The following is a 21211-nucleotide window of genomic DNA, read 5'->3' as shown; positions in this document are numbered from 1 at the left end:
AAACGAGAGGAAGGGAGCGCAAGGCGGTGCGAGGGGTATGGATATGGCGGCAACGACAAAAGTATGAAAAGAAAGAAACAAGCAAAATAGAAAGGTGGGCGCCACCGTCAATGAGGGATCAAGGAGGCACAGATCGAACCGAAAGGTCTATAAGTGAAGCTGACACCACAAAGGAGTAGCCTGGATCAAGAGTTGACAAAATGAAGTGGAATGCCAAATTAAAGTCAGCTTCTAACAATTGCTCAAAATCACAACTGGGCACTTTGAGAAGGCGTCGGTGTTACTGAGAACACAGGAGCGTCGGGCTCGAAATAATATTCCTGATTCCGCGCTAGAGGCCGACGTAGTAAAGCTTTTTGAAAATTAAGATCATCACAAATAGGCAAAGTTAAAAAATTGGAAAATTTCCACGTGACAAAGTTCCCCATAACGATGGCTGCAGGATGTTGGGACTGCGACTCTATCAGATTCTGCCCACCCCCATATCATTTAACCAAAGCTCAAACAAGAGCAAAATCTCGAAAAAAAATCCATCACAATGTAGACATCACTAACCTATCTACAACACCACTCCCAAAAGATCAGCGAGCCGTCCTATGTAGCGGGTTTACATCTCTCTTCCCCCCCCCCCCCCCCCCCAAGCCAAATATTACGAATTCCAACTCATAAAAGATCTCGAAGACTTCGCAAAAACTCGGACTTCCGGTTGACAAACGTAAATTAGACTCCTACACCGGACGGCCGGGATAAACATTTAGATATTCATATTAAGGCACCAAAGAATGACAATGAATTTTTTGAAAACCACCAGATAGGACCGGACAATATTCTTAAACAAGAACGCACTGCACTTGAGGCACTGAGCAACCGCACCGACATTGTCGTAAATCCAGCTGACAAGGGTGCAGGCATCGTTGTCTTGAACAGGGATGACTACATAGTACAAAGCACCCGACAGCTTTCTCACAGTAAATTTTGTAACCAGCTGCATGGCGGACCCACAGACAAGGAATCAACAGCTATATGCGATATCCTCCTACACCTCACAACGCACAATGAAATCTCACCAAAACTCAGCAAAGCACTCGAAGCTACGCATTCTTCGCCTGGGCGCTTTTACATGCTTACTAAAATACGTAAAGCCGGTAACCCTGGGCGATCAATATCTTCAGGAATAGGCACCATAACACAACCGATTTAAAAGTACTTGGACACCCTAATTAATCACATTCCTGCCGCCATATGTTCATCCTACATCAAAGATACAAATCACTTCCTCCGCGAAATAGCCAATATAACACTACCTGGCGGGGTCTTTCTTGATACCATTTGACGTCACATCCTTGCTCACAAACCCTTCCCTATGCCGATGGCACAGCAGCCCTTTTATAACCATATGATAAACAGGGACGTCAGGGATCTCCAAGCCCAAAAGTTTTAGAAAGATTGGACAAAATTGTTTTCGAATTTAATAGCTTCGAGTTCGACCTTTCAAATTATCTACAAGTGGCACCTCTATGGGTACAAGATAGGCCTGAAATTACCCCAATATCTTCATGCACAACATAAATACAAAATTTCTCTTCCTGTCGAATTCAGTCGTGTTTTTACAAGCGCTATTCGGATGATATTTTTATAATATGGACAAACACAGAACACCGACTACTTCATTTTATTCAGAGTTCCAACTCACACCCAAGCATCAAGTTCACTCACACCTGATCAACCAGTAAAATCAATATTCTTGATTTTCCCATTCTGAGGACAAGGGGCCAGTTTGTGCAACATTTTATAAAAAAAAACAGTTTGTGCAACATTTTATAAAGAATCAACCGACGCGCAAAAATATCTACAATTCCAAAGATCCCATCACCGTAACTGCAAACCCAGCATTCCTTATTTGCAGACCCATCATTTAGAAGAGTCCGCTCTAAAGCCGCCCAAGACTTTCGCGACAACTCCGAACACATACACAACGTTCTCTTAACACAGCACTACCGACGTTCCCTCACTGATGACGCCATATGCAGAGCTTCAAATCCTAAGCCTAATCAAATACTTCAGGGGCACAGGAAAGACAAACAAGATGATTACACAACAAATCTTAATCTTTCATTTAAACGCAACCCACCTAAAATTAACGAAATTCTTGTTAACCAATTTCACATCCTCCAAAAGCCAACGACTGTCTAGTAGGTTTATAGGCGCGCCAAAAACAATCACAACTACCAAGTCCACACCAACGAGCACAAGACCCGAAATATGGATATCGCCCCTGTGGTAAAGGTCGTTGCAAAGTTTGCAGATACATGCAGACCATGTCTTTCGCAACGAGTACGAGATCAGAGTTCCAACATTCAATCAATGGCAAATTCGACTGCCACTCATCAAACATTATTCATCTTCTTAAATGCGCTCTGTGTAACCAGCAATACATAGCACAGACAGACAATCCCTTCGTGATTCGGTTTAAAATCACCGCGCTTACAACAAGCCTCCTCCAAATATTGCCTTATCCAAACACGTAAACTAAGAACACTCATTTGACGCACTAAAAGCAATAATTATACACCGCTTGGACACAGGGACCACATCGTCATTAACTCCTAGATTTAATTAGATCAGCGAACCTTTTCTCATTTAATTAAGCATCCTCGTCATCCGTCATTATATACCGTTTTATGCCCTGAGGCAATCAACATCGCTTAAAAAAAAGTAATAATTATTCAAGGGGGCTTCAAGAACACGCGATAACGTCATAAATGTAGATCTTATTTTATCCACAAGTTTAATACCATTCAAGAATGTCTTTAAAAAAAAACATTGGTCTCCTTTTATCCACGCCCTCCAAACCGAATAATCGTACACCTTTCAGTAAATGGCTACACCGTATGCGACGTATTCAACGACCCAGATATTCTTTTCCCCTCCTTGCTGTCACTATCCTGCCTAGTGCAGCATTGATAAAAAAGTTTGTGAAGATTTTTCTGAAACCTTGACCGTCCTTACTGGCTGGCTTATTTCTCTTTATTTCTATTTTTTTTTTCCTAGTAAGGGCTTGAAAGCCTCCCGCAGAGCCTTGTGCAGCCGTCACTAGAAAGAGATACTCTCAGATTAGGACGTAGCCCGTTTCGTCCCTTGCTACATTTCCATCTGTTCGCTCACATGAAATTAGTGATAACCCCCCCCCCCCAAAAAAAAAAAAAAAACGCCCGCTTCAGTATATTCTCCGCCCCTTGTGTCATTTGCTCAGCAGCACCTCCTTGGACCCGCATAGACGGTGGCGGCCACCTTTCTGTTTTGTTTGTTCGCTTAGTTTTATGCATTTGTCGTTGCCGCCCTGCTCATGTCCCCCTCCCCACCTCTCTCCCTCTTTTTCTCACTTCTTTGTCTCTACCCCGTCTCGTCTCTGCCACGCCCGGACTCGAGCGGCAGCGGAGCTCGCCTCTCTAGTCCTGCCCTTGTCTACTCCCCTTCTCCCTTTTTACAACTGTTGCTGCTGTTTGCATGCTTGCTTTCTTTCCACCCTTCTCTAGAAGCCTTTCAAACGTCAATCGGGCTCGATACCATTTTACTCTTGAAGAAGACACGTACCCCAGTCGAAACGTCGACGATAAATACGTCTTTGAAAAGTGCCTACTTTATCCAAACTATATATGTGTAGGCTTATATATACCTTTCCCTCGAGAACCGTCGCAACCGCATATATTGACCTCAAACAACCGCTTACCGGTCCGGAACGACTACTTATGGGGCCAGCTGCTAATCGATTACGCGAAGCTGTAGCGGGTAGCGAGCGTGGTCGCCAGCTCATTGAAGCTTCGACGCACGTTTGAGGACCTTACAGCGGACAGCGTGAAATAACTTCGCACTCCTCGCTAAGCAAGACTCATCTTGCGTAATTGCGGCCACAGTTACAGGATCTTAGAGCTCGGGCAGACCTCGTCTTTTCCTTTCTTCCTTTCTTTCTTTCTTTCTTTCTTTCTTTCTTTCTTTCTTTCTTTCTTTCTTTCTTTCTTTCTTTCTTTCTTTCTCTCTCTCTCTCTCTTTCTTTCTTTCTCTCTTTCTTTCTTTCTTTCTTTTTCTCTTTCTTTCTTCCTTTCTTCCTTTCTTTCTTTCTTTCTTTCTTTCTTTCCTTCTTTCTTTCTTTCTTTCTTTCTGTCTTTCTTTCTTCCTTTCTTTCTTTCTTTCTTTCTCTCTTTCTTTATTTCCTACTTTCTTTCTTTTTTTCCTTCTTTCGTTCTTTCTTTCTTCCTTTCTTCCTTCCTTTCTTTCTTTCTTTCTTTCTTTCTTTCTTTCTTTTATCCTTTATTTATTTTAGTTCCTCTTTTCCTCTTTCGCCTTTTCTTGTCCTTCCTTTCGAGCGCGTTAACTTGGAATCCCGCTTGTTTGTAAAGCGCCCTTGCTCAAGCGCTTTCGTCACGACTTGGGAAAGCTGTTCTTAACATAGCCGATAAGTTTATAGGAGCCAGCCAAAATGGGATGAAAGCATAGCTTTCGATTTGTTTGTGCATGACAAACAACAGGGAATGTATGCGGCTCTCCAGAGGAGCAGAGAAGAGGAAATTATAAAAAAAGAAAGAGTTGGAAGGCTCTTGCCCCAGAGAAACCACCGCGTCCCCGGATGAGAAAGACGTATATCGTAAAATGAACACAGCATAACTTTGTTCAACCGAAACGTCAAAAGAACGGCACACACGACTGGACCCCCTGTAAAGATTGTCCAGTGGTGGTGGTCGGTACTTTAGTGCGCTGGTTTGATGAAGAGTAGGCCGGACACGATTCAGGGTGGAGTCTCAATACTTTTGTACAGCTATCTACAAGGCGTAAATACAGGTGTCGACCAAATGCGACAATCAACGGCCGGCGTAGCCTACAGCTTCATGTTGAGGCAAGGTGACGCAAGGGGCAACAAGCCCCAACTACGAAGTCTGGCGAACCATGCGACAGCCGTCAGCAACAGAGCACCCCCTCTCCCCTCCGCCTGTGCGGGTTTGCGACTGTGAAAAAAGGGGCGGAGCGAGAAAGAGACGCTGTTGAAGGTGCCCGGAGACCCGCCACTCTCTCGGTAAAAGAAAATAAAAAAAGTAACCCTTTGCCTCCTCTGACCCCCCTGACCCCGCTTCCTGCTTTTTAGGACCCGGATGGGGGAAAATAAGGGGAGGGAAGGTGAGTGCGAGGTATCTATCCCAATGCGCTGCATGGCCTGCAAGGGGCTCTTCACTCGCGTTTGTGAACGTGCAGACGAATCGATTGCACCATGAGAGGACAGCAACACGCTCAGACATATGTCTTGCTGTTGCTGCACACCCGCCATCTTTATTGTAATCCTCCCGACCTTCCCCCCCCCCCCCCCTCCGTCGCAAAATAAATGGGTAAACCATCATTCCTACATGAAAAGAAAGCCCACGGAAAAGAAACGCGCGCTTCAGTCGCTGTCTGGTGATCTTGAGGACAGGCCTCCGGAGTGCACCCACAGCGTGAACCTTCGGCTTGACCACGAGTTGTGACAGGGCCAGTAACAGCAGTGCAACCGATCGTTGACCCTCCGGCGGCGAGTCCCGTTGGCTGGCACAGTGCGCGCGTCCGGCTCACCTGGTGTCTTCCCTCCACGCGTCGCCGTCTTGGCCTTATCGGCCTTCCGCCGCCGCGCCGGCGCCGAGGTCTCCGCAAGGCGGCGCCGGTGCCAGCTGTTCCTGCGGGGCAAGGGCGGTGGATGCGGGTGCGTGCGCGCTGGCGGTGGGGGGCTTCCCGCACGTGCCGTCCGACGACACCCCAGCGCCAGCAGCAGCAGCAGTCGACTGCGGCGGGCGCGGCGGCGCAGGTGAGTGCTTCCCGGATGGCTTCATCACCTCCTGTCACTCACGCGGGATGGCCGGCCGGCCGGCCGGCAATGGCTGTGTCGCTCGGACACTGCCCATGGTGTGCTGTGCTTCGTTAAGCGTCTTCTTCATTCTGCGGACAACTACTATTGTTTGATCATTGCAAAGTTGTCTGATAGATTTTGGAGTGCTCGGAGAGAGTTACAGGTATTACGGTACTAAAAGTTCCGTTTTGTGTAAGAAAGGGGACGCAATCCTCGGCGCAGCATTTATCGAGTTAGAGACAAATTTTAGTTTCTGCCGCGAAGTTTATCCAGACTGCTATGTCTTCTTCATTTTTCGGCGGTTCGCGAAGTTTCCCCTTCATTCTGCCGGCAGCTGCTGCTGCTTGATCGTTGCGAAAATGTAGGAGATTTCGGCTTGGCTGGTTGTGCTTTGTCCTGGACATTTACTTCTCAGCCAGAAAAGAGACACGAGAAGTGATGCACGTAGCTAGCTGGCACCAATTGTTAGCTTCTTCCATGAAACTCAGTATGTTCTTTATTAATCTGCATTCGCTCAGTTTCCTTTTAATTCTACACTAACACTACCTACTGTTGTGTGACCATTTCGAAAATGTCTTATAGATGTTGGATATTGGTAGTACTTGTCCTGGACATTAGGTTTCTGGCATGAAGGGCTTGACCCGAGATGTGGAGCAGCATGTCACGCGCCTTGCAGTATCTGTTGACTTGTCCCGCGAAGTTATTTCTGTTCTTTGGGGTAGTAAGTTCTTCATTCCATTGGTAGCTACAGCGGCGTGACCGTTTTGAAGATGTCTTAACTATTTTTACGTCACCGGTTTCCTGTCTAAAGAGCAACGCGGAATACGGTGCAGGATGCGCAGCGCTGTCAGCAACCGTTAGTTTCATGACACGGTATTGTTCATCAGACGTAACACTAGTGTGGCATGTTTCTAAATAAATTTTACTACTCAACTTGGTGCAGAACTGTCTTGTTCGAGGATGCCTTTACTTACCAGTTATATGTACAAAGATCGATATGGGTCACCGCATTATTCATATTTTTTCTATTGGAACTTATAGGCGTTCAGTTCCATTCCAGTGCGCGTCGCCGTATTGTTCCTCCCTGTGTGTTTATTTTTTCACGGTAAAATATTTAGAATTTTAGCCAGTTTCAGTGAAAGAACATCCCGATTTCCGCGGGAGTTTCTAAGAAGGTTTGGACCTTTCGTTTTTTCTGCCGAAGCTAGCCTGTTGACAAACTTCTTGTCGTTAACGACGACTCCGGTAACGCGTCGGGAAGAGCGCTTAGCCGTTGCCCTGAAGCGTCGCCTTAAAATTGGCCGTTTCCGCGCCTCGTAATTTGTGGACGGCGCTCGTGTCGCCCTTGAGGCAGAAAATGGCCCAGAGAGGAAAACGCGAGGAGCGGCGCTTTAACGCGAAAATACGGGCGCCGCATTACGGCGTGTTGCAAGACCGCGCAACGCGAAGGCTCGCAAAGACGTGTCTTGCGCGCGTACAGCCTGCGAGCGTCAGCTTGCCACTCAGGAGCCCGCTTTGCGCAGGGTAATGAAATATCTACAGGTATAAAAGCTTTGCAATAACCTCCAAGCAGGGACGTCATTTGTACGTGCTCAGGTTATCTGTTAATAGAGGAGCCCCGCACAGGTCAAACAGTTACCACGGAGACTTCGTACTGAGCCCTTAACAGAAAAGTAAACTTGAAAACACGAGCCTGGAAGAGAAGCGAAAGTATCGTTCCGCAGAAATGAAATTTCAAATGCACAGCGCGATATCATTTTACAGTAGTGAGTTCCAGCGTTGGAAATGTTGATTTTACAGAGTTGATGGAAGTGGAAAGCATGTCATTATGACTGATTTGTACTGACGACTAAACGTAACACATGATATGAAACAAGGCTCCGAAGACGTTGTCATAACGCCGAACAATACTTATGAGCTTTCTCCAGGGACAGCTGGTACTTTCCACTTACTCACCTTTAATTCTTGCGATAAAAGCTGGCTGCTGTGACCGAACGAGTTGACCCCCCCCCCCCCCCCTCCTTTCCATTATCCATGCGGTAGTCGTTCTCAGTCTAGAACTTCAGGGGCCTGCACACTAGCTTGCCGCCCCCGTCTCGTCTCTAACGTTCTATATGAGAGGAAGAAACAAGAGCAGGAATATTGTTACAGCTGCACAAATTCCTACTCGAGGCCCTAAAACAAAATTACAGTCATGTGCCGAATCATAGTCATCACTGTGTATTTGCTTGTGTTTAATGCGAAGTTTTTAGAGAAAAGAAATAAGTGTGGGGCTTAGCTGAATACTGGCTCAGCGTTAAGAATATTCGAGGCGATGACTTAATTCAGCCGGATAACTTTACTGAACGAATTCTCCTCCCGAAAGTATGAACAGGACGAATAAAAGCGGTCAACTAGAAGATAAATCGCAAAATGGCTACCCCTGAAAAAACGTACTGCGGACAATACTCTTCGTTTTCATGATAAAGGATTAATTTAAAAAAAAGCAGGTTTCCTTACAAGCGTCGTATCTCTTTCTGAAGGTCGCGAAGCTTACGCTCGCATCTGTTTCGACGTCTACGTTTTTCTGTGACCTGCACTCTGATTGCTGTGACGTACGGCAATCCTCCTGCTATGCATTGTCGCCGGCAGACGCAACTTCTAAGAACCAGGAGGTTTTAGGAGCGACACAGCTTCAAGCCTACCTTACAAAAACGCACGCAGCATTTCGAAATAGGAGGTAAAAACCACCCGGTTTGGAAAGTTGGAGGCTTATAGTGCGCAAATACGTCACTGTTTCCGGCGGCCACGTGATTAAAAAATCAAAGCTTTTCTACATTTGCATAGGTGCAGTTGAGCTGGTTATTACGTCAGAGCGAGCGCGGCGTTAAATTTCTCAACAGTCAATTTTTTTTCGTGAAAGTAATTGGGAAGCGATTGCTAACCGTCATTAAAATGTATTGTAAATAAATGAGCTCCTATCGGCAATTATAGGCGTGAACCCAAATCATTCAGTTCTCACTGATTGTTTTACCGTACACAGTTTCATTGCTCGCTTTAAACAGAAATTGGCATACTTCCTGTTTCGGTTGCCCCAACCTATTCTTTGTTTCAGATTATTGTATCTCCACTCTTTACATAGAACAGAAGCTGCCTTCACTTGTGATGGGAAAGTACAGCATTGCTGTCTGGCTAGGACGGCTGAAAACAGAGGATGCTTTTCTAGAAAAACAAACGAGCCTACTTATAAAAAAAAAAAAAATATCTGCCTTTCTGTGCGACTGTGGGTTTTGCTGCAGCGATAGTGAGAAAGGCCCTTCAACCCGCAGCTAGCCTTCGGTCTTTAAAGTGGCGGCCTGCATAGATAAGCTTGCCCTCCAGCTAACAGGCGCGAATATCACGGGGAAATGCCTCTTTCGTTCTTATCTTTTTAGTTGTAGACGTTCAACACAGGGCTTAAAAGTGTGAAGTTGTGCCTAAATCGTCGAGTACAGAGACTTTACGGCCAAATTTTTTTTTCTGTTCATGTCGATGATTTAGCGTTTGTTCGTTTTTTTTTTTTTTTAACGAAGCACTGGACTGTTGTCAACACGAACATACTTTGGAAAACAGATACGGCGTAGTTCGAGCCGTAGCAGTGTAGTGTTTCTGTTAGCACGGCCGTTTCGCCTAGTCCCTAGAGCCGTTGAAACCGCGCTGTACTCGGGTTTTCACCGTCAAAACGGAGATGGGCGTATACTGTGTTACAGGGAGCTGCCGCTCCTTCTCGGAACTCCTTTTCCGCTCTCGTAGCGTCTCAGAGTAGCTTTTGTGCGACAAACGCTGTTGTGGGCTTGTTTGCGACCGCTAGCGCCTTATCTGCGGTCCATTTATCGCTTTTTGTCGACATTTTTTTTTCTGTTGCCGGGCTGTCGTCGCTCTTTGAGGCAAAAAAAGGCCACGTGAAAAAGTATTATCCTACGTAGTGTTCCAAAATCCGGAAGCCGAAGGCGCCCACAACACCTAGATATCGCAGGAAGCACGGCGCCGGTGTCGCAGTAAGTACGGTGCGTCTAGCTCTCAGAATACGCTCCAGTCTGTTCGTTCGGCGCATTTAGTGAACAAGCATTCAGAGTGCCTTGTAGCGGCCTGAGGCTGGCTCAGAAAAAGAGGGAATGTCTCTGGCACGAGCATTACTACTATTATTGTAGCGCAGTTATAGCTTAAGGTCAGGTAAGACTTTTTTTAAATTATTTTTTAGACTTTTTGACCTTCTCATACAATATTTCTTTAGATTTCAAACAATGCGTATATCAAAAGGTATCCGTGATTCAAAAAATCCTTTTTTCAAACGTGGGAGTTTTTAGAGACTTTAGTCAGTGCATTTTTCTCAAAACAGCTTTTCGGGAGTTTTATGTGTCTTTTCTTTTCAGAAACTATGAGTCGTAAGCAAATAAAATCTTCCGAATATTTCAATCAATAAGTTTTACATGACTGCAGCTAGAATCAACAGCCTCAGTCAAATAGTATCTTTAGACTAATTAACTCAATCACGGATGGCGATTTTATTGCAGCGAGGAATAAAAGAAAACATAACAAATCTAACTTTTACTCTGTGCGCATAATGCAGTCCCAGTTGATGAGAATAAGCGTGTATGATTGCATAAAAAATTTCAGGAATCTACTTTCAGTAGATGTTAAGGAAAAGTTACAGTACTGGAAACAAACTATGAAACAGATACAATAATAGAAAGATTTTAATCTGGTTATGACCTGTAACCCAAGCTACATCCATTTAGAAGATTGCTAGCAAATATCATAGCTTTTATTACTATTCCACAGCGAATTACTGAATGCCATTTTTTTTTGCCGGCGCAAAGGGGCAGTTTGTTCTCAGTATCCTCAAGTATGACGGGAAGAACAAAATGAGTGGAATGAAATGGAATGGGCGAAATTCGCTTGAAATTTTCGTTTTGTATGAACGTGAAGCGGCTATTCGCCAACATTTTTCTTTAAAGTACGCTCCTTCTTCTTTCGTCATCAATCCACTCTTTTTTTGAGGGAAAGAGGAGGCACACGTGCTGAGTCTGTCACCTTGAAAACGGTTTTACACTTTTCGTGCTTTTTTTTTGCTTTTATAATAGTAAGAACACGCAAAGGTAGTCGCCGTACTGAAAAGCGGTTCGCAAGGACATTCTTTTCTACTGTTCAGTCAGGTCTCGCGGAATTTATATACGAGTGCACTAACTCTTGAGATTTCTAGGCTTGTCATTTCTAAAGTTTAAACAGAACAAGAGCCCAAGAAAGATGTCAAACCGACTAGCTCCAACTGAACGCCTTCACAGAACATGCACAAAATGGACGGACGTTGATTAGAACCGACACTGTGCAAATGTTTATTTCCAAATTATGGCGGTGTTTTTACCGCATGCACATCGCCGATACATTATGAAAAAGAGATACGGAGAAAATAATACTAAAGGAAAGGGGTTAAACAGCTTCGATGTAGCCGATGGTCCAGCGAAACTTCATAAACTTTCGATAATCACTCTTCAGCTAAGAATCATAGAGGAAGAGCGCTGAAGCGCCCCACAGTAGGAAGAAATCGATACAAGCGCTGAATTGTCCTTTAAGCACCACACTTCGTTTTCGGCGTTGTTCTAACTCATCTCACCCAAAAGAGTTCGAAAGTCTTTATATATGCATGCGACATCTCAGAGCAGATTAAAGAAACTGCTATCTTTTTCTCGTAATCAGAAGATACGTTGCGCAATCCCCATAAATTACGCTCCTTGTTTCCAATCCTATCGCTACAGAGACGAAGATTTCGAGCGGCGAACGAACTAAACGCAACTGCCGAAGGTCAGCATAAGGTGGCTAGAAGACTCACTTTAAATTGTTGCTAAACCTGCTGATACTTCCTGTTCACCATTTGCTGCGCGTCTTTAAATCTCGCTATACTCTTCGCGGTTTTTTTACATTGTCAAGGCGAGGGTTGCGAACTGAACCAAGATGTCACTAGTTATCGGCTCGTATTTTATTTTTATTTTTTTTTTGCCGTGTGGGTGTGTGAGGGAGAGGAAGCCAGAAGGGTAAATCGCATTCACACGCGTGTTAGCGAAAAGCAAAAAAAGCCCCTGTGCGTTGACATTCTCGCTATGTGAGCGCCTCGTGTTCTCCGTACGTGCTGCACTGACATGTCCCGCCTCCCCTACGTTATTCTCTTCACTGGATAAGAAAAAGAGCACACCACCCTCTCCACTTAAGAAGGCAGAAGGCTCCCTCAAGGTGAGTTAGGATTCTGCGCTTGCGGAAAGCTGAGCGAATACCTCTACTTCAGGCAACGCCAAGGTTCACGGTTCGCGTCAAGGCTACTACTGCGCGCTATATGATTACCTGGTAATATATTTAGCCCTGTCGAACTGGTTTATTATGCAGTGTTTGCCTAAGGATACCCACGGACGTTCTTCCCTCGTCTTATATAACGGCCACAAGTGGTCGATTTTGAAATTTTTCTTTTTTTCGTACGCAGAAGCACACATAAAGACCTAGGTTCGATCTATATTTCCAATTATAAGTTGCTGCGCTTCACCTGACGCATCGACCTGATTTCTAGTCCATAACATCAGGTCGCCTCTCGACCTGTTAAGGGCCGGCCTCGAATGCCCTTATAGTCGGACATGCGGTGAAAGTCGGACATGCCCTTATAGTCGGACATGCGCTTTGGATTCCGCGCCTGGGGTGCTGCGCTTTGAATCCCCATAAAGCTGAGCATAAAATTGCAGAAAGAACCGAATGTCTTTCCAAGATTCCTGAACGGGTTAATCTAATTGCAGTGTTGAAGATAATCCGGTATTCTCGTGTCAAGGTTACAGTACCTTACGAAGGAAATCGAAGACAGCTGCAATTCCACCGATGGGAATAAACATTGGTCAGTAAGGAAATGGCACTGACATGGTAAAGCACATGCAAAGAAGTGGGAGTGGCATTCGTTCTGTAGTAGTACACATGCTATCTTTGTCGTCGATGATGCTGATGTTGATGATTGTGCGAACGATGACGACGTCAGCTGATAATGCGGTTAGACAGAGGTTTATTGATGCGATAGCGTTAAAGGCCCCGCTACGTGGAAAATTCAGGGCCGGCGTTGTTGGTGTTGTCAGCCATAAATAAGGTGGCGTAGGAAGGGCTAGACAGCCACCGCGAGAAAAGCAACCTAGGCGGGCAACCTATGTCACATGACCTTTTCGGGTCGTCACCACCTACCCACTTGATTGTGAACAAACTAACCACCCTGGCAGGTGGCAGTTAAATTAATGGTTGATCGCGAGAGGTTGCTCGGGAAGAGCAACTTGGGTCGCACAAGGCCCTCTGGTGGCCGCACCTATCATCGCGGAGTAGTGGCGCTTTCCTTAACCGCTGCACCATTGCCCAAGGAGTGGTATGAAGATTCCCAGGGATCTATGAATGTAATGATCAGAACTACCAATTCCGCATATATGGGCATTAATTAATTAACGCTATGGCGTCATATCCTTGAGGCGGAGCTTAAGTATTCCCTCCAATTTTTTCTGTAGTGGCACAAGGCTTGGTCGATCCTCCTTGTGTGTACCCGCCAGTGATTTCTGGGCGAGAAGGACGACATCAACAACAAAAGAAGAAAGAAACACGGGTCCTACACAAACCATCAGGGCAAGAAAAATAGAAAAAGAACAAACGCACAGCGCGTCTCTCTCCTTTCTTCATGGAAAACAGTGCTGTACTGACAACCGCTGTGTGTGGCCGCTTTCTGGAGTTTTGCCATTAGCTGTTAGGTTCAAGGTATTTCACAGAATGCTAAATACAAGCCGCTTCGGAGCTAGACAAAGCAAACATCAGACAGTGACGGCAAACGTTAACCAGCAGCTGGAGCTAGGTCTGCGGATTGCACAATATACACAGAAAATGTTTCGAAAGAAACAAGAAGGTACAAAGAACGAATGCTAACCAAAGTGGTTCTGAACTAAGAGGCTTTTAAGAACAGGAGGCAGAAGTATTGGGCTGAGGAAGGAGATATGGCAGTGCCAGACCCAACTTTCTTAGGTTCTCTAGCACTCAATTACTTCGCAGTTTTAATTACGTGCCGAAAAAGTTTACATGGAGAAATTTTACATTTTACATTAACTCTCGTTAAGGAAAGTGGTACCGAAATTGCACAACCGACGACGGCGCGTTTGTGAAATCGGCGGATTTTACGACTGTTGTGTCTCATAAGTTCAAGAAATCAGAGCGCACAGTTTGGCAGTGCTGACCACTGTGCACAGTTGGTCGGGGACGGTGGCCACCTAATCAAATCGGCTCATAATCATCGTCGTCTCACAAGCCAAGCTACATTCATTACAGGACAAAAACGTCTCCTATTGACCACTGAATAATCCTGTCCTGCGCCATTCGCAGCCATCTTATTCCCACAAACTTCCTATCCTGACCTGCCCACACGACTCCCTGAGGCCCCCTTGTGCGTTTACCTTCGCTTTAACTTCTCTTCGTTACCCAAAGACATTGTCGGTTATCTCGTTTATGCAATACATGCCTTGAGCATGTCTGTAATTTCTCCTCCATGATTTCAGCGGCGGTATCATTAGCTAACGTTGCTTCCCTAGGCCCATTTGCTATCTTCCTGCCACTTAACGTCCCCCATAGCTCGCTGCGTTGTCCCCAGTTTACGTTCAAGTCTTTTCACTAGCCCCCGGTTATTCTGTAGTAAATATAAAGATCAAAGCTTCAGACTCTCTGTGTCGGTGGCACTAATGGAAACATTCGAGACTTTCATTATGCCATGTTGTGATATCGTGCGCGGCTGCGCGCGAAAGGATTATGACGCTATGTTCGATCCCTTCCGCAACAAAATAGCATTAACGGCGAAAAACTGAGACTGTCCGCCATACGCAATTCTTTCCACCTGCGAATTTCATTTGATATGATGGCTGTTGCATAAAGCTCAGTGCACGGCTCCTGCTGCAGTATACGTAGGTAGCTAACATGATACTCCTTCAGATAAAAAACGGCTCTCGTAGACAACTTCAGTACGAAGACTGAGTGCAGCTTACAAGCTGCCCCGAAACTGAGTAGAGCGGCGCCATAAATGACAGCTAATGCAGCGGTCGATGTGTCATCGTGTGTTCGTGAGCCAGCATAATTTCGCTAAAGGTTGGCAATAGTCTAGACTCTAGATAGTTGACCCTGAGCTTGACAATGGAGCCGGACGTGGAATGTAAAGGGCTATAACAACAACCATCAGTGCTGGAAGCATAGTTCATTGATCCTGAGAGTCCGGCAAGTTGCTTGGCTGACCTTCAAGGCCACGCACAACGAAGAACTCTGTACTGCCTCCATTCCTAGCTCTGTGAAGACAAAAACAGATATTCCTCTCAGCGCATGGGTGTCAAAGAGGCGGCATTTCTACGGAAACAACACCCGCGACGACCTGACTTCCACAACGCGTACAACTCAAGCGATGAGAGAGATGATCCTTGGAACTCCAAAAAGTCATGCAGAGGATGAGAATGACGCACCCCGGCGGCGCGGCGCCGGATCAAGTGTGACACACCCGACGCAGATGGAGGTCGGAGACTTAGTGTCGTCAGAAGCAACATCTCAAACAACGTCGGAAAGAAAATGGCCTCACGAAAAATGCCGCCTCTTTACCTGTCAGCTTAGCTGTTCCATGTCAGTCACATCCATTGCACAACGGCTAACGATGTCGACCTTGCAACTGTCGAGGAAGCTTAATGTGCCTTGAGTAGAGTGAAGAAAGAAGCCCCTTTCACAAAGCCGCCCACAAACGGGTGTGACGGGCAAAAATTCGTCCTTGGCCATGAGTAGAGGTCTCCCAGGCTGGAAAACCATCTGTAGAGCCCAAAACCCCAGCGCGTCCAGATAGTAATTGACTACTGGCTGTCATCATAAAGCTGACCTCACTCACAAACATTGCAGGCAAGCTGCAGTCCCCTTTTGGCCAAAGGAGATGAAACATTCAGCGGCGTCGTACAGTGAACAGGGCGAGCTACTCAAGCGGATGAGAGTCCATTTGAAATGGCAGCGAGGTTGATACCCAGACTGAGTCGTGGGGAAATCCGAGACATTTCAGTGCTTGTGCTGCCGTCTTTGCAGTAGTGGGAACAAATTAGACTGCCCCTTGGCACTTGAAGTTCACCGTCATCTGACCACAAGACATCATTAATACAATAACATCTATTCAAAATACGCCCACAGGATACCTAGAAAATTTGCGCTTCTCACGAGTCCAGCTGGTACAGCTTCGTATAGATCACCGCTTTGAAGCTGAAGTCAAATCTTGCCCCAATAAAATAGCTTCATTGTCACAGTAATGAAACAATCTTCCTTCAGCTGTTCAGCGATGAACGTGATATAGGGGAACTATTCCAAAACATTGAGTAATCAGCACTTATTTCAGCTTACTACTAGTACTCGTCGAAAAACGTCGTCGGTTGCTTTGTGGCATCATAATGAGTCGCGTGTACAATGTTATCCGTCCCGCGGGCACTGAATAAATTAAACAAAAATGGAAGGGGACACATAAGCTCCACCTTAAGGATATGAATCGATAGCGTTAATGAGTTAATGCCCATATATGCGGAATCGGTCTGTCTCACCTTTACATACACGTGTATGTCCCTGGGAGTCCTCATACCACTACTGGCGCAGTGGTCCAGCCATTAAGAGATGCGTCACTGCCCTGCAATGATGGCAGGTGCTGCCATCGGTGGGGCTTGTGCGAGCCAAGTTGCTCTTCCCGAGCAACCCCTTGAACTGCCATCTACCAATGTGGTTAATTTTCTCACAATCAGGTGCGTAGGTTGTGATGACTTCACAAGGTCACGTGACCTAAGTTGCTTCTCCGGGGGTGGCTGCCTGAACCACCCTACGCCACCCTATTTATCCCTCACAATGCCGACATCACCGACGACTGGTTTTCTGCATAACGAGGCCTTTAACGCCATCGAGATAAAATGCAGCTTCCTTCAAATTCCGGATATCATCGACCTTGTCCCGCATGTGGCATAAGCATCGTGCCGACACACGCGTGTCATTGCTTCCTTACGCCCCTACACAGGCGACACGCGCTTGTCGCAATAGTAGCGCCTGCATTTCACGCTCTCTCCCTCGAGAGGTAAACCTTGCACGGGCGGAGTGGTGTTGCCAGTAGCTTGGGAAAATTCGCAGAAACCTGTCTGATTCCTTCACAAGTACAGGCCCTCTTTTTCCCCGGTTTACGATTAAGAACGTGGGGTTCGGTGACGGAAAATGGGGCGTTGTAATGATGACGGTTCCTAGCAAAACACCGCTGCATAGCTCGATATCAAGGTTCGGGAAATACCGCAGGTCAAGGGTGGCATATGCATCCGCCTTCGCGTAGAGGACTCGCTGACGCTTTCGAACGCAACTTGATGGATGGAGGAGGGATTTCGTCTTGCGCAGCGATGAAATTTTAGTGGCGGGAAATGTGCCAGTGACAGGCATAGCGAAAGTCTTGAAGGCTGCCAACTTGACAATGAGAAGAAACCAGCAAGGCGAAACACGGGCAAATTATATAGATACACGCAGCAGTTTCTTCTCACTGTTATGCGTTATAATAGCTTGAAACAGCTACATTTCTGCACACAGCCCCAACACTATTCTCTGCTGATCCATAAGTGTCGTAACTTGGGCTGCAACTTCTCCCTTAATGAAAGTCTCCAGTATTCTCTTTCAAAGAGCCCATTGGTTTTGGTAGAAGAAGGCTCCCTCTTGACATTGGTAATATTTTTTCCGGACTCCCAGCGCATACAAATGACATCTACATTGGTTTCGGAAAACATCCAGAAGTCCGGTGGCATGAAGTCTTGGCTGAAAGTTTAGAAATTCGATCACTGCTCACTGGTTTAACTGTGGTTTCATGTACTGGGACATTTTCCAGGCTGCTATGTAGAAGACACTAGCGCCTCTTGGAAATAAAGCAGCTCCTCACTAAAGAAATCACGAGCTTTGACTCACTGACCACTACCCGTACTTTGTCTTCGATAAGATTGAAACTGGTTCTCTTTTTTTTTTTTTCGAAGTGTTTGCCACTTCCATCGCTGTCTTCTAACACGTCTAACGCGACACTTGTTACTATAGCAACGGTACACTTGACCTTTGGCCTCCAAAACATTCCCCTGAGCCTCTTTCAGTCGATGCTACGCCTGCGCGGATGAACCGATGCGGACAGCATTGAGGGCTGTCCAGGGTAACACGTGCGGACTGCCGCATGCAAGCCAGCACGCTATCACATTTCCTGCAGCGACGTAAGCGACAAGAAACGCGGGGGCTCCGCTTCCAAGCTAAATAAGTGACCAGTACAAGGCGTCAAAGCCGGCGGGACGATACAGCGTTGAGTGCCGTCCAGGGTAACAAGTAAAGGCTGCGCGTCCGAGAAAGAAAACACTATCGCATATCTTACTACGAGTTGGGTTACAAGAACCGAGGGGACCGGTTTCTAAGACAGATAACTGGGTCTGTTCAGGGAAGGAGTAAGGTATCATATCTAGGGAAGATCAGAGTGGGTAGCCAACCGTGCCATGAACGGCACTAGGCCGGATGTTAAGGGATTATTGGCGTAAGGCGCGACCAGCAGGATAGCCAGCCGTTCAGACCTCAGCAAGCTTTAACGTAGCAAACGCTCTTTTTTACTTATGAAAAAACCAGCCAAAAAGACGGGGACAAAGGAGACAAGAGGCACACACAACGACTGGACTAACAACTGTGCTAGTTGCTAATCCAGTCGTTGTGTGCGCCTCTTCTCTTTTTTGTCCCCGTCTTTTTGGCTGGTTTTTTCATAAGCATGTACCAACTAACCAAGATTTCAACTCTCCTGCAATGCTCTTTTTTAGTAGGCCTTAGTGCTGGACCTGAATAAAATTTTTCCTCCTCCTCCTCCCCCTCTAAGCCAATAGTCGCAAACTTTTACACGTACTTTTTGTGCCTGGTGTATCGTGCCACGAAGCGAAACGGTGGCTCAAGGAGAGGCGAAGCAGTGATAGAAGAAATATGCGGCCGCATACACCGCCATCATTTTGCCACACCAACTGTTTAAAATATATTCTTAGTGGTATGCTGGCATCCAAGACGACGTCTGATGCTGTGGTCAAAATACCAGGAGCGCTAGGACATGTTTCAATGTTTAATAAACGTTAAGCATTAGGCATGGAACATAACGGTTACTCTAGTATAAACCCTTGCAGAAACCATTACGGGTTCACTACATGCGAAATAATGGTTCACTGATTGCCCTGCTCTAAATAACCAAGCCCGAATAAAAAAAAAAGCGAAAAGAGAAGTGCGTAACTAACAACATAAACGTGCGGGAACGATGTCCTAAACAAGCCGAAGTAAAACGGCTGCTAAACGCCATTACCGCCTCGTCGCGTGCGTGCCGAATTTATCTTTAACTGCAAATAAACGCTTTTTTTTTTTGTAAATCGGCAGATAACATTTTAACAGAGATGCTGGAGCGGTCAAAGGCATTGGGAAATCATAAACGAAGTAAAAAAAAGTGCAAAGATTGATAGGCTCACATTACAGGCTTTAGTAGGAGACGGAATTGTCAAGATGTTACTTATCGCGCTTCCCGAAATGGGTACACCACATCACAAAGCAAAACGAGTCTTTTTGAGTAACGGCAGCTCGGGGCAGACAAAGTTTTGCGCAACAAACGCAGCGCAGGACGCATAGCTCCGCTTTCAAAGCGGCGCCTTTTCATCGAGGCATAACGAGGACAATGGCGTTCGCTCGATATCGTCGCGACGCGCCACCACCACGGCCACAGTGCAGTGGCACTGCGCCCGGACAGACGCTGCAGCATCGCTCTTCTCGGCCCGTAGTGGCGAGGTGTAGCCGTTGCTGCTACGGCGCCCCTAAAACTGAGCACTTGCACCACGCACTGCGCGCTGCCATCCCTTGAACCGGCTGCGACGAGGGCCCGCAGAAGCCAGTGGCTTGGCGACGCGCCAACGGCGCACTCGACGACCGGAAAACCGGTCCTGTCCGCCAGCTGACGCTGTGCTCGACCGTGTACTCGAAGCGGGGAGGGTGTTTTTCCTTCTGACGTCATCACGCGCCTCCGCGCTCCCGACGACGGCTGAGGCCGGCTTGACGCTATGCAAGCCTGTTTACTCTCGCCTTACCCCAACACGCCGCCGTCGCACCATCCGTGAACCCCTTTCTCAAGCGCGCCGAGCGCATTTGTTGATGGAGGCGCGCGAACACGCGCCGTGCCCCGGTCCCTGCAGGTCTGGAGGCCGAGGTCGTGCCGCGCTGTAGTTCGATCCCAAGTTTAGACCTCGGTCGGTTCCATTCTTCACCGGCGAGCCGAGTATACGCGCTGCGTCGGGCATTCGGTCGTTTGTTTTCGCACGCGCTGTGCGAACGAGCACCGGTGTTTGCGTTTTTTTTTTTTTTCGGAAGCGGTCCTGGGGTAAGTCCGTGCGAGGGTTCCGCAAAGTTGCTGAAGTGCATCCCACTCGTTAGTCAACAGCCACTTTAACACGAAAAAGGCAAAATTACAAATATTCTATTAGAACAGAATAAATTTAGGACGTCTTTCGCTTAAGAATGTTTCCAACTGCTGCATGGGCACCACTGAAACTAGGTAACCCGGGAAGTTCTCCATTTCTGGTTAAATTGGTCAATGAAAGGCAACTGATCGTTGCAGAAGTGCCCAAAAATTGAACAAATAATAAGAACTTTTTTCATACCCGTACGCTGCGGGTATGATGGACAAGCCAGCCTGATGTGACAGACCGGCGACCAAGGTATTGGTGGTGACTGTGACACCACGAGAACATGAACCATCTCCATGATAAACGTTGTAATACCAAAACTATACAATATTTGTCGATTACCCCGGCCTCCCAATGGCTGCACGTTTCATAAGACTGACACTCTGGCTTCTTAAGCAAACGCAGCACTGACGTTTATCTCGTGTATATGCAAATCTGTAGGCACTCTTCCAGCAGAATGTCACGAGAGTCTTGCGGAGCTGTGGCGTATGACGGTAACGACCTCTATGGAAATACACTCAATCTCTCGCCACTTCATCTGTGCGAAAAAGTTATTTGCCATGAGATGTAAATGAAGCTCTGAACAGCTGTACTACAAAAGGGCGGGTCATGCAGTACTATGAGGTTAGCCTAAAAAGTGTCTTTGTAGTCACCGAATGGGGTGAGAGGTCATTCACCACGAAAAATTCTAGAGGATTAACTCTCTTTTCGTCACTTTGTTCTAACTCTCCACCCATAAAAAAGGAGTGACGCTATTTTGTGCATGTTAGCCAAAGGCATCTTCATTGCTGAGATAGCTCTCATCATC

At 46.5% G+C, this 21211-nt stretch overlaps 1 protein-coding gene across 1 annotated transcript in view; it reads left to right on the top strand.

Annotated features, from left to right (window-relative positions):
- Positions 1 to 5667: 5667 nt before the first annotated feature.
- The window catches only part of LOC149339799 (proclotting enzyme-like), a 35793-nt gene continuing 20249 nt past the window's right edge, over positions 5668 to 21211 (top strand). The window contains exon 1 of the mRNA XM_089548465.1: positions 5668 to 5824. The gene's annotated coding sequence lies outside the window, so the exon portion shown is untranslated. The remainder of the gene's footprint in view (positions 5825 to 21211) is intronic.

Source organism: Amblyomma mixtum, chromosome 6 (assembly GCF_055824585.1).
Source record: "Amblyomma mixtum isolate Tamu chromosome 6, ASM5582458v1, whole genome shotgun sequence".
NCBI lineage: Eukaryota > Metazoa > Arthropoda > Arachnida > Ixodida > Ixodidae > Amblyomma > Amblyomma mixtum.
This window is presented reverse-complemented; position numbering and strand designations above follow the sequence as displayed.